A 13,192-nucleotide genomic window follows, 5' to 3' on the forward strand; every position below is an offset into this window, starting at 1 on the left:
TGACAATCGGAAGGGAGGGTCAGTCGACTCGTCACATAACAGACACTGAATTCAAGCAAAAGGTACGTTTTAATGAAGTAAGGCATTGAGCGGCTTCCAGCCATCAAACAAACATAAAGAACTTCAATAAAGTAAGTCAGTAGTTCTTTCCTTTAGGATGATTGCTACACAGAGAGTCCTTCGGGCCAGCAGACAATGCAGGCTGGCAGGCAGGTGGAACAATGACCAGAGCTTGGAGGTATGCAACCTTGAGATCAGCCACTGAAGGAATGGATTGAGGGTGCTTTATGGGGAGGCACGTGAGTGGCTACAGGTGCGGGTGATCAGTACTCTGGTGAGTGTGATTGTGACCAGCTGGCGGGATCGGCAGGTGGGGTAAGTAATGGTGTGACATTACCCCACCCTCTACCCGTTGAGACCGATGGTGAGGACAACCATGCCCCCTGGGAGCTGGACAGTCCGGATGAGCTCGATGGAAATCCTCTGTGAGTGAGAGGTCTAATACTTTGTCCCTGTCAACTCAGGACCTCTCCTTGGGGCCATAGTCCTCCCAGTCAATCAAGTACTGGAACCAGCCGGCCCGCTATCGGGAGTCGAGGATTTCCTAGACCCAATAGATCGACTCAGTGGCTTCAACTTCGGGTGGAGGGGTGGTTCCTCATGCTCTGTGGAGAGAGGAAGGAGAGGGTCAGTGTAAGGTTTCAAGAGGGAAACGTGAAAGCTGGAGGATATATGGTATCGATTAGGTAGGTGAAGCTGGTAAGGGACTTTGTTGATTCGACGACTGATGGGAAAAGGATCAATGTACCGGGGACTCAACTTTCTACAGGGCAACCAAAAATGAATGTCCCTGGTGGATACCCAGACGCGATCACCTGGTTGGTAGACAAGATTGTAAGCGCCATGGTGTGAGTGTGATGGCACAGAAGGGGTAGATAGAGCGTGGATGGTACAAAGAGCCTTCCTTCAGGACCTCCCAGCGGAACAGGTTCGGTCAGGGTGGCCTCTCTGATCTGAACATCAAGGGACCAGCCACTTCAGATCAGCCACTGAAGGAATGATGCGGCACACTTTCAATATTTCTATGCCTTGATGTTGTCTATGTCTACTTATTACATCAATATCTTAATTAGCTTAAAGGTCTTGAAGCTTTGGAATAATTTAAGTGTGAGTAATTAATGATATAATTTAGATTCTCTTTAAAATATTTCACATCTCGTATGGTCTCACTATCAGAGATAAAGTATGAACACCAACACTTATAGAAACCAAAGTATATTACATTTACTGTCACACACAAGTGGCACATACGGTTAATGATATGAGTGTTGATTTGCCACATTGTTTATTCTCTAAATGTAATTACATGACAGTGGTTACTTGTTAGATAAAGAGATTCTTGTGTGTCTTCAACAGGATTCTTTATTAAGAAAACTCTTAATTTTGATTTTAGATGTATTTCAAAATGTAATTCAAAATATGCAAAACAGCAGTGGATGTTTTAGGAGGATAAACAATTTTTAGCCGTCAAATAAAATGACTAAAAATCACACTTTAAGTAGTTATGGTCATAAACACTTGCCACAACTTCCAAAGACTGGAGCAGCCAATAAACATGTTGCTGTGAATCTTTTGCTCTTGTGCTAGTATTTTGAGGTTTGTGAAACTAAAACTCAAAATAGGAATAATTCTTCTCCACTCTGGTTAAACCCACAGAGTAGAAAAAGTCATCACAGTCATTATCTTAACTGTTTTATTAGCCTTCTAACACTTCTGTCATTTGCTCGCTACAAATCGCTTCTGAAGTTAACATTCAATGATGGTCTAAACAAGCTGGTGCAACACATGAAAATGTGACGTGTTACTGCTGTAACTTTCAATTCCCTCTTCTTTTTTTTTGCTACCTATGGTCTCAGTGAATGAGGCCCACTATAGAGAAACAACCCACAAAATGCTGTGACTTCCACAACAAGGTGTGTCTACAATGAAACCACACTACAGAGAGAAACATCAGGGCCTGTATTCACGAAACATGTAGGCTAAATGTAGCTGGCTATTGGCCGCGGTCTGCCTCGGAATATAAACATTGATGATATTGAGCATTTAAAAATGTATCTGCTTTAGGGATTGGAGGTCATTCCAACTCCAAATGTTCCTTTGATTATATCCTTTTCAACTAGTTAGGCAAGAAGTAAAAGCTGTTCTTGTGTCCAGTTTTTGTTTTTTTTAAACTTTATTCAAATTATATTTTAAACCTCTCAGTGCAATATTTTGTAAGGGTCCCCCTTTTCCTGCAGAACTAAATCCAGAGGCCCTGGTCGAAGGTCAATGCGTGTTCGGTCTTTTCTTTACGTCCCCTCAAAAATCACTAATATTTATTAATCTTTTGTTTCCAATTGTAGTACTGACCTTATACATAATTTAATCTGACTCCAATCTTTAGTGATTTTATTTATAACTATTTAAATGTAACTGCTGATCCCTCTAGTTGTGATTAAAATTGGATCATTAATTAACTCTAATATTTCCTAGTTTCAACTTATCGTTCGTTAGGAGTCTGGGTCGCTTAGAGACCTTGTTTGTCCAGAACAGACTCACGACACATCTGGGCTAGTCCAGGTCATAGTCAAAGGTTACCCCGTAGATCGCTTACCTTAATGCAGCCATCTCCTCGATAGACTCAAAAAGAGTAATTTTTTATGCGTTGCCTAAGTAATAGCATGCTAAGCCAGTTTGGTGGCCAGAAGCCAAGATCTCAAGACGGCTCCATCCATCGATCGTTGATCTGACTCACCCACACACCCCACTACGGGCCGATCTGGCTACAGAATCACGCCTTGTTGTGTTTTGTCACTTTCCTTATATACTCAGACCAGACAAAGAGATACCAAATGTAGTTATAAAAACCTTTTGATGTTTAGGTTCCCGTGCTCCATGGTCACAGCTGGCTGGAACACGTTCAGAGACCCAAAAGGAGGACACACCTCCTTCTCAACAGAACACAGTTCTATCAAGTTCTTAATCTTCTCCATAATATAAGTGATTACTGATTCACCTCCTTACAATTTTTATGAATAAACCTCTGAATGAAGAGTCCTCTCATCTCAGCCAATCACAGTGTGCATAGTTAGTAAGCTTGCTTAACCATAGCAACAAGGTCAACCCCATGTGATAAAATAATTATATACACATATACTTCAAAGAGCTCTAAAAATGGACAGGTGCTGCAGTGTACATCCTATAATGTAATGAAATCATCAAAAATGGAGCAACAGACCATCGTTTTGTAAGGAGGGAAATTATTTCTGAATGAAATTAATTCCCTGTGAAGTCAAAAACCCAGGAACTCTTGCAGCACACATGCCATGTGTGATGGTCTTACCTGGGTGGCCTCTTTACCCGAACGCTGCACAATGGAGATGACGTGAAAATGTGGATTTTGTTGGACAAGGAATAAATCTGTTCTACATAAAATGCAAGACAACACACAAATCAATTACAATTGTGGAAAATTCACAATAACGCAATATAAAATGATACATTCAACGCCAAAAACATCACTAACAAGTTCACAAAGGAGCTCCAAACGTGCAACTCACCTTCAGCGTGTCTCATCAGCTCTGCTGTGGATGGATCTTACTCTAAAGGTCAAATGCCATCACGCACTACACAGATGGCGCTGTCCCCATTTATGCATTAATTTAACTATATTACACTTCATTACATGCACCCCTCTTAAATGATGTTAAATTAGGGAAGTGCATGCATAGTAAGAAAACTAAACACTATACAACATAAAAACTAGAGAAAGGAAAAGTACAACAAAACAAGAACAGTGTGTATGTCCTTAATACATAAATTGTGCAAATGTCAATTACAAAATCCCTCCATGGTAAGTATGAAAATATGGACCGGTACCAAAATCCATGCTAAACATAGACTAAAGAAATGTTCTTTACACCTCTCTTTACATACACAAGGATGGAAAAGTCAGACTACTTAAAAAGGAAAATCTCAACTTAAAATGACAAAATCCAACTGCTAATTTTATCACGTATTTGGACTCTTTTGTTGTCTTTTTTGTCTTGTGCCATGTGCTCTGGGTGCCCTACCTTCCGTTCCTGTTAATTGTGTCATTGTCTTCACCTGTTTCTTGTTAATTTAGTCAATTTCCTTGTGTATTTAAGTCCTGTCTGTTTGTATTCAGTTTGTCCGATCGTTGAGGTCCATACGTGTGGTTTATGTTCTGCCTGCCTGTTTGTATATTATTACTTTGCCCGTTTAAGAGGATTAAATCTGTTTAAGTTTATTTTAGTTGTCGAGTGCTCCTTTACGCCAAACCACTCCCGTGACAGTACGATTGGACCGTACAAGTAAATAGCGGCGTATTTTCCCCTTTTGATTTTTATTTTTGTCATGGATTCCCCCTACATTGACCCAAACTTCCTCAATGCATAAAAGTAGCCGGGTTACTGCAGAGGCCCTTTGGCATCCTTTTATACTCATGCAGCCCAAATGGTGATGAGAAAGCAGTATATTTCCTACATTGTAGAAGCCCGAGGTAAGCTCCATAGTCGAGAAGAAAGCATTCCTTATGATAGCAGTTAAAGCATCAGACAGAGGAGGAGCACCTTTTACAGTTCTGGCATTTATCCAGTTTACCTACTTATGCAATAAAGCGATTAATCCTATAATCAGGTCCCTCCTTCCTTCCTGAACCTATGGCCCAGTTGCTGTACTTTTATCATGCATCTACCGCATCTGAAGAATTCATAATCACATACCCTTTCTGTTGGATATCGTTTTTACGTTCTTAGTGTGTTGGTAAAGTGGTCTCAGTTTCACAGCAGTCACTTGTATTACGAGAAAGATTGAAAACTTTTATAGGAATGTGTTCTGCTGAGGAGGGGGTGTGTCTTCTTTAGGGTGTCTCCAGTCAGGTGTCCCCCGGAGTAAAACCCAAAAGCTCTTTTATATTTTTACACCTGATCTCAATGTCTGGTGTTAAATTAGGCTAACTGTTACAGGTGTGATTATGTAAAATCAGTTTGTCTCCTGCATAGATCACTTGGCTGAGAACCACAGTGTCTCAGGAGCAGGGCTGCCACATGGCTGCCTACAATGTACATCATCCTTTATAAAATTGTCCTATAATTATTTTATTATGTAATTTGCACGATACAACTGAATAATAATAATTTGTAATATTCCATTTATTCCATTTAGAATTAGAGTTGTAGTCTAGTGTTTCTACAAATCTGTGTTCAGGACAGGTCATAATAAAGTACCAATGAAAGTCAGGGATCTTCTAATTTCTGTCTATCACTAGCTGAACAAGTTACAGTTTTCGTGATTAGGGGAAAATAGACTTTTGTTGTTTTAGCAAGGTGCAGAAAGCCTTAAGGTATCTAATCACTCTGTAATGTCTGAGTAAGTCAGAAGCGGAGAGTCATGCGCCACAAACGACTGAATTGCTAAACAAAGCTAGGTCCTTAATGAACAGAAAACTGAAAGTATGGTATTTCAAGAATGATTCTGGCTCTCAGTATCCGCTGTAATTCAGCCCAAAGGGGTTCTATCGGGTTGAGGTAAGGACTCTCTCTTCGCACTATGTACCTCAGCATCCGCTGACCCTGCTCCGTCAGTTTACATGGTCTACCACTTTATGGCTGAGTTGCTGTCGCTTCTAAACCATTCCACGTTCTTATAATACAGATAGTTGACTGTGGAATATTTAGGAGCGAGGAAATTCCACGACTGGATTTGTTGCACAGGTGGCACCCTATCACAGATCTACGCTGGGATTCACTGAACTCCTGCAAGCGACCCATTGCTTCACAAATGTTTGTAAAAATAGTTTGTATACCTAGGTGCTTGATTTTATACACCTGTGGCCCTGGAAGTAATTGGAACACCTGATTCCGATCATTTGGATGGATGAGCGAATACTTTTGACAGTATAGTGTACATTATATAGCTTGTCAAAGGCTTTTCTACTTCCACTGAAAACACCGCACAAGGAATCAAAGAGAGTCTCCAAAATCAAGTACATGAAACAGTAGCCGTATCAGACTGTAACGCCCAACCAGGAGAGGGAGCCCTCGCCTGAGGACTAGCTGTGCTCAGGCTCCTCTGCTTCTTCTCTGATAACTTTCTGTTGGAAAGCTTTATAACTAGAAGTGAAGTAATGCCAGTCTGATTGCCTTACCAAGCGTTTCTCCTGATTACGCTGATTGTTCTTTATGTGGATGACCATTGCCTGTTTATCTGATTCTCGTCTCTCAGATTCTGTTTGCCTGTTTGGTTTTCCAGGTTTGATCCTTGATTAAGCCATGAATTATCTTCTATGTGCGGGATGCAAGGGTTTTATCATAAACTTTTAGATTGCATGAGATGAGTCAAGCATGAGAGTCCCTACCACATCCCACATATTTTTTTGTTTTTTTTGGAATTCAAGTTTTTATTGCTCTTTGGATTAGGTAACATACCGCATCACAATGACAATAATATTACAGGGTTACAGGTTACTACAGGCATAGTTTAAATATTAGAGAAAGTACAATGCACAACATAATCTATTCCTTCTGATTTGTTACTATAATATATGTCCAGAAATCATCCCATAGCCCATCCTCTTTCACACCATTAACTCTATGAAGCATATATTCATAAGAATTTCTTTCATTGCACTTGCCCAATCTTACATTTCGGGGGCTTTTAATGTGTCAAAATAATCCTGCTAGCCAATGTAATACATACCATTATAAAAGAAAGTACACTCTTATATATATATTTGGTAACTGAGGCTCATCACCTAATAAACACAGTTGAGGTGTAAGACATATCCAGGAACCCTACAAGCAACTTAGTATATATAACTTGTTTCCAAAATGGTTTAACTATACTACACTCCCAGATACAATGCAAAAAACTAGTGACTTCCAATTGAAATTTCCAGCATGAATTACTTTCCATCAGTGGATGGATGGATGGATGGACATTTTCCTCTTGTACCTTGCTGATGCCAGTACTTCCAATAAATAGTTTTTTTACTAATACAGATTGCTGGGTTATATATATGAAGATACATAATGAAGAATATTTATATAATGTACATATTTTATGAAATCTAAAATGTGTACATATTGTATATTTAATATTCATCAGTTTTTCCCTTGATTCCAATATTTAGTTATTTTAGCCAATATAAATGGCAGATCATTTAGTCTATAATCAGGAAAGCCCAACCCTCCCTTTTCTTTAGGGGCAATTAGCTTTCCCTTTTCCCTGATCCTCTTGAAAAAAGAAGATTATTTTAATCTGAAGCATCAGTAATATATAATTATGATGGGGGCCTATAACCATCTTAATAACGAGTGCAAATTAAGTTTTTTATTTTTATTTTATTCCTTCATTTTTAATTCCCTTGGGAACCCAATTAAACGTTTCTTCCATAGACTCACTGATAGACATGAATTGTAAAGGGGTGTAGCTTCAGGCTGTGTAACCAGACAATTTTGAAAAGGATTGTATAACCTCCATTAGACGTGGTAGCCAGGTCAGAAGATCAGTTATAACTGTTAAAATGTCATCTGCATAAAGTAATAACTTATGTTCTTCATCTCCAGCTTTCACTCCTCTAATCCCAGAGTGTGATCAAATAATAATCACCAATATTTAAAAAAATAATTAAATAAATAAAATGCCTAAGTAAACACCCCTGATGTGTCTCTTGAGGTGTTAAAAAAGGGGGATACTACTCGTTTTTTATCACCACGGCCAAAATGTGACAAGATAAAGAATGAAAATTGCTACTCTACCTGTCAAAGGCTTTCTGCATCAAAAAAATGGCTGCTGTTGGAATGGTTTTGGAATGACACGTCCACATTAGATGAAACAACATTACAGCTTCTTACATTATCAGATCAAGCTTTGTTGTTCATGAATCCAACTTGGTTCTAAATCTGAGGGGTCTATAATATTTCTACCTTTCTTAGGGATTAAAGAAATAAAGGCCTTGTTAAAAGTTGGGGGTGCTCAGTGTTTCCTAAACATTTCTTGATATACCTCATTAAGTATTGGAGCTATAACCTGAAAAATTCCTTATAATACTTTACAGGCAAGCCATCAGTACCCAGTGATTTTTCATTGAAGAAATTGCTTCTTTAATCTCGTTTACAGAAATGAAGGATTTCATCTCCACCAGCTGATCTATCTGTGAACTCAGCATTTCAACCTTAGAGAGAAAATCTTCAGATGTATTATGTGTTATAGATAAATACAGCATCTCATAATATTCCTGAAAAACTTTATATATTTGGATGCAAAAATGTGCAAAATTTTCCCTGTTTAATTGTTTTAAACAATACAATACAGTATTGTGTCGGAAGTGTTTTTTTCTCTCAGTTGTCTCTCTAGCAGTTTCCCTGTTTTTTTCCTCCTTCATAAAAATTGAAATTTTCTTTTAAAAATTTCAATCTATACAGAGCATATTCCACCTTTTTGTTGTAGATCTCATGCAACTGATATTTTTATCAAGAGAGTTCTTGATAAAGCCTATCTGACAAAAAATAATTTATCAATTATAATTTCTTATTTTTAATTTTTTGTTTATCTTATTTAAATTAATGTTTAAATATATTGCGTGCTACTTATATTTATATAAAAATGATTTTAAATCCTCCTCTAAAGCTTTTCTAAAGAGAAGATTTAACAGTAACGCTTTGTTCATTCTCCATCTTCTTCTTTTCTCTGTATCACTAGATATCTTCAGAAATAGTGAACTGGTGCATGTTTGCTTTCCCTTTAAAATGAAATGAGTCTGTTGTGAACTTTTATCGAGAAATGGATCTATTACTTCATTAAAATCTCTGGCTAGAATGATTTGTCCCTCAGAATTTCCCAATATATGCTTGTTTTTCAGATGTGACAAAACTTTTTGTCCCATATTTTCATCTTATATTTTTAAATATAGTTCAGGAGGGAGGCCATATATGCCTGGAGACGTTCCCTTCAAAAGGATTTTTCAGTGCATCCTTGAACTTATCAACTTACCAAATTTACAAGCACTTACTCTGTCTGTTCGTCTCTCAAAAACTAAATGTAAATGTAAATGTAAACTTAGTATTCCTCATCACCATCTCCCAAATCACCACCATCCAGGACAATTCTTTACAAAAAGGTCTAGTTCGCCATAACACACCTCCACTCACCCTGCAGATCAGCTTTCTCGACAAGGAAAGTCTTACCCTACTGGTGCTGGAGGAAGTTACAGTTCACCAGGCCATGGTTGCAGCAACACCAACCTAAAATAAACTGGAGAACCAGTGAAGCGCTGAAGTGGAGTAACACCCCTAAGACAAAGTGTCTGTCCTCACTTTTCCGTGTAGATCCATCCCCTCTGACCTGTTACTCCATTTCCATCGAAAGTCCTGAAACGCAATCGAGCACACTCATTCCACCTGAATGCCTTCACCGACGTCTTCAGCAAATCTGCAGCCACTCACCTACCACCTTACTGACCCTAGGATTGTGCTGTCAACCTGCTACCTAGTGCCAAACTGTCCAAAGATCGGATTTATCCCCTTTCTGTCTTGGAGAGAAAGGCTATAGAGGAGTATATAGAGGAAGCTCTGCAACAGGACTTCATTAGACCATCCACCTTACCTGCTGTGCCCAGCTTCTTTTTCGTGGCCAAGAAAGATGGGGGCCTTAGACCCTGCACAGATCATCGAGCCCTAAACGACCAGGAGGTAAGAAGTTTGCTTACCCCTTGCCTCTGGTGCCAGCTGCGTTGGAAGAACTTTGTGATGCCTGAATCTACCCGAAACTAGATCTCAGAAGTGCTTATGACCTCATTCAGATGCGCAAGAGAGATGAGTGGAAAATTCCCTTTTTTACCCCTACTGGCCATTATAAATATCAACTAAATATTAATTACTAAATATTATATATAACTAAATAATAAATAACTAAATATTTAACAAGAAGATGCTAACCTGGACTACAGAAGCCCAAAAGGCCTTTACACAACTCAAAGATGCCTTTTGTATGGCTCCTGCTCTTCGCCATCCTAATCCCAATCTACCCTTTGTAGTGGAAGTGAACACAGCCACCCTAGGTGTAGGTGCCATCCTGTCGTACCGGCAAGGAAAACCGCCTATATTGCATCCCTGTGCCTACTCCTCCAAAAAACTTTCCCTGGTGGAGCAGATTTGCGACGTGGGTAAGTGAAAGTTCTTGGAAATTAAACTTGCTCTCGAAAAATGGCATCACTGACTGGAAGGAGCTAAACATCCATTCGAGGTCAACACCGATCACAAAAATGCAATATCTGTGTTTTTAACATTTCGGACTCAAGGAGGACAAGTCAAGTCAAGTCAAGTGGCTTTTATTGTCATTTCAACTAAATATAGCTGTGCAGTACATAGTGAAATGAGACAACGTTTCTCCAGGACCTGGTGCCACATGAAGTCACACTTACAACACAATACAAAAGATATTGAGCTAAGACAGTGCCTTAGCCACATAAAGTGCAAAGTGTGCAGACTAGTGCAAACAGCAGGGGAGTAGAGTGCAAACCCAGTGTGCAAATTAGTGCAAACAGTGCAAAGACATAATTAGTGCTAGAACATAAAATACAAACAACAATAAATATGAAGTGCACAACAATAAATATGATGTGCAAGAATGCTTATGGGACAGGAGGTCCATTCAGGTGTGGTTATTGAGGAGTCTGATGGCTTCTGGGAAGAAACTGTTCAGCAGTCTGGTTGTGAGGGCCCGAATGCTCCGGTACCTCTTTCCAGATGGCAGGAGGGTGAATAATGTGTGTGAGGGAAGTGTGGGGTCCTGTACTACAGTATATTGTGGGCTTTGCGGATGCAGCGTGTGGTGTTGATGTCCATTATAGAGGGCAGAGAGATGCCAATGATCTTTTCAGCTGTCCTCACTATCCTTTGAAGGGTCTTGCGATCCGATACGGTGCAATTCCCAAACCAGGCAGTGATGCAACTGCACAGGACGCTCTCAATGGTCCCCCTATAGAACATAGTCAGGATGGGTGGAGGGAGATGAGCTTTCTTCAGGCGCTGCTGGAGCTGGTGTTGAGTGACCAGGTGAAGTTATCCGCCAGATGAACACCAAGGAATTTAGTGCTCTTGACGGTCTCCACCTTGGACCCATCGATTGACAGCTGAGAATGGTCACTCTTCGCTCGCTTGAAGTCAACAATTATCTCCTTTGTCTTGTCGACATTCAGAGATAGATTGTTGGCTCTACACCTAGTTGTGAGCTGCTGCACCTCACCTCTGTATGCTGACTCGTCATTCTTGCTGTTGAGACCCACCACGGTCGTGTCATCAGCGAACTTGATTATATGATTGGAGCTGTGCATTGCTGCACAGTCGTGAGTCAGCAAAGTGAACAGCAGTGGGCTGAGCACACAGCCCTGACGAGCTCCAGTGTTCAGTGTGGTGGTGCTGGAGATGCTGTTCCCGATCCGGACTGACTGAGGTCTGCCTGTCAGAAAGTCCAGGATCCAGTTGCAGAGAGAGGTGTTCAGCCCCAGCAGAAAGATGGAGGGGAGTTCCGGCCGCCCGTTTACCGCGCTTCCGTTTCCTCGAACACCACTTGCGGCGTCCTCTTCCCCAGCCTTCGGCATCAGGAGACACAGAGGACTGAGGGCCTGGTCCGCACAGCAAGCCGAGATCCCGGAGTCTGCGTGCAATGTCTCAGTTTAGATATTGCATGGCTTCTGAGCAGTTTCAGTGTCTGGTGGTCGTATGCGCGGACACAACTGTCATTGGTATTCATGCCCTACGAAATTTCGGCTGAAGCAAACAAAATTTTGTCTTAAACAAACAAAAAACACCATTTTGGTTCCGGAGTGGCCGCTGCGTGCTACTGCCGCGCCGCCATCTGACGAAGTAGATTATACAAGATATATTAATCTTGAGAAGCTTCTTTAATATTTCTGATATTTTATTAATGATGAGTTAAGACAACATCCTTGGTCTCACTGTTGAAAAGGTGAACATTTTATTCACTGCACACATGCCCTGCAATAAAACAACACACTTCTGGGAAATTTGATGTTTTGTATCAATAAGAGTTTAATTCTGAATTGGCTTCTAACTGATTATTGATTATGAACAACTTTTTCTGACTGATAGTAAATTCTTAAATTTGACATATTACGATCTTTTATAGGGGAATCAGTACAGATCAAGTGAATTCCATAACGAGTGAAGAAATTAACTTATGGGATTTCCAGAACAATCAAATATCTAAATGAATATACATTTGTCCTCTGTGATAAGTTTTAATTATGCTAGATCGAAATTTAAAGTAAATTCTGATAAAATAAAAGCTCAAGTAAAAGACAGATTACGCATTAAACCTTCAACCGGGGCACTGGATTCTGCTCTTAATACATAATACAATAACATGTATAATAACACAATAACACTGGTAACATAGAGATGAAAGAGTTTTGTATTAGAGATGGGCAGAGAAATATGCAATCATATAGAAAGTCCTACTGTATGTTTATTATACAAAAAGAAAGTGAAATCCTTAAATATTCTGGATCCTCCAAAGACTGATGACATTAAGTTCAGTTATAAATAGAGGATGGGTCAGCTGTTGTATCAGGATTTAAAACCGCATTAAAGTACCTCTGGACTGGCAGACCAGGGTGGTGGTTTCTCTTTTTAAGAACCGGAGCATGTGCTCCAACTATTTGCGGATCACACTCCTCAGCCTTCCTGGGTAAGTCTATGCCAGGGTACTGGAGAGAATTCCCGCTACTCCTCCACATTAAGAGAGGCCAACTGAGGAGGATCAGGCGTCTTTTCCAGATTCTGTCCCAGACGTCTCTCAAAGGAAGTGTTCCCGACACGTCCCACAGGAAAAGAAGAGAAGCCTAGGACACACTGGAGGGACTATGTCTATCGAGTGGCCTGGGAGCACCTCAATGTTCCCCCAGAGGTGCTGAAGGAAGTGTCTAGGGAGAGGGAAGTCTGGGCGTCACTACTTAGACTGCTGCCCCCCCAACCCAACCCGGATAAGTGGTGGAAGATGGTTGGTTGGAAGGATGCATGATTGAAAAAGATAATGCTGTAAGCATTAATGGTTTTGAATGTAGTATTAAACGGTAAAAGAAAATAATTACATTGTATGCATTGTTCCA

Source organism: Puntigrus tetrazona, chromosome 7 (assembly GCF_018831695.1).
Source record: "Puntigrus tetrazona isolate hp1 chromosome 7, ASM1883169v1, whole genome shotgun sequence".
NCBI lineage: Eukaryota > Metazoa > Chordata > Actinopteri > Cypriniformes > Cyprinidae > Puntigrus > Puntigrus tetrazona.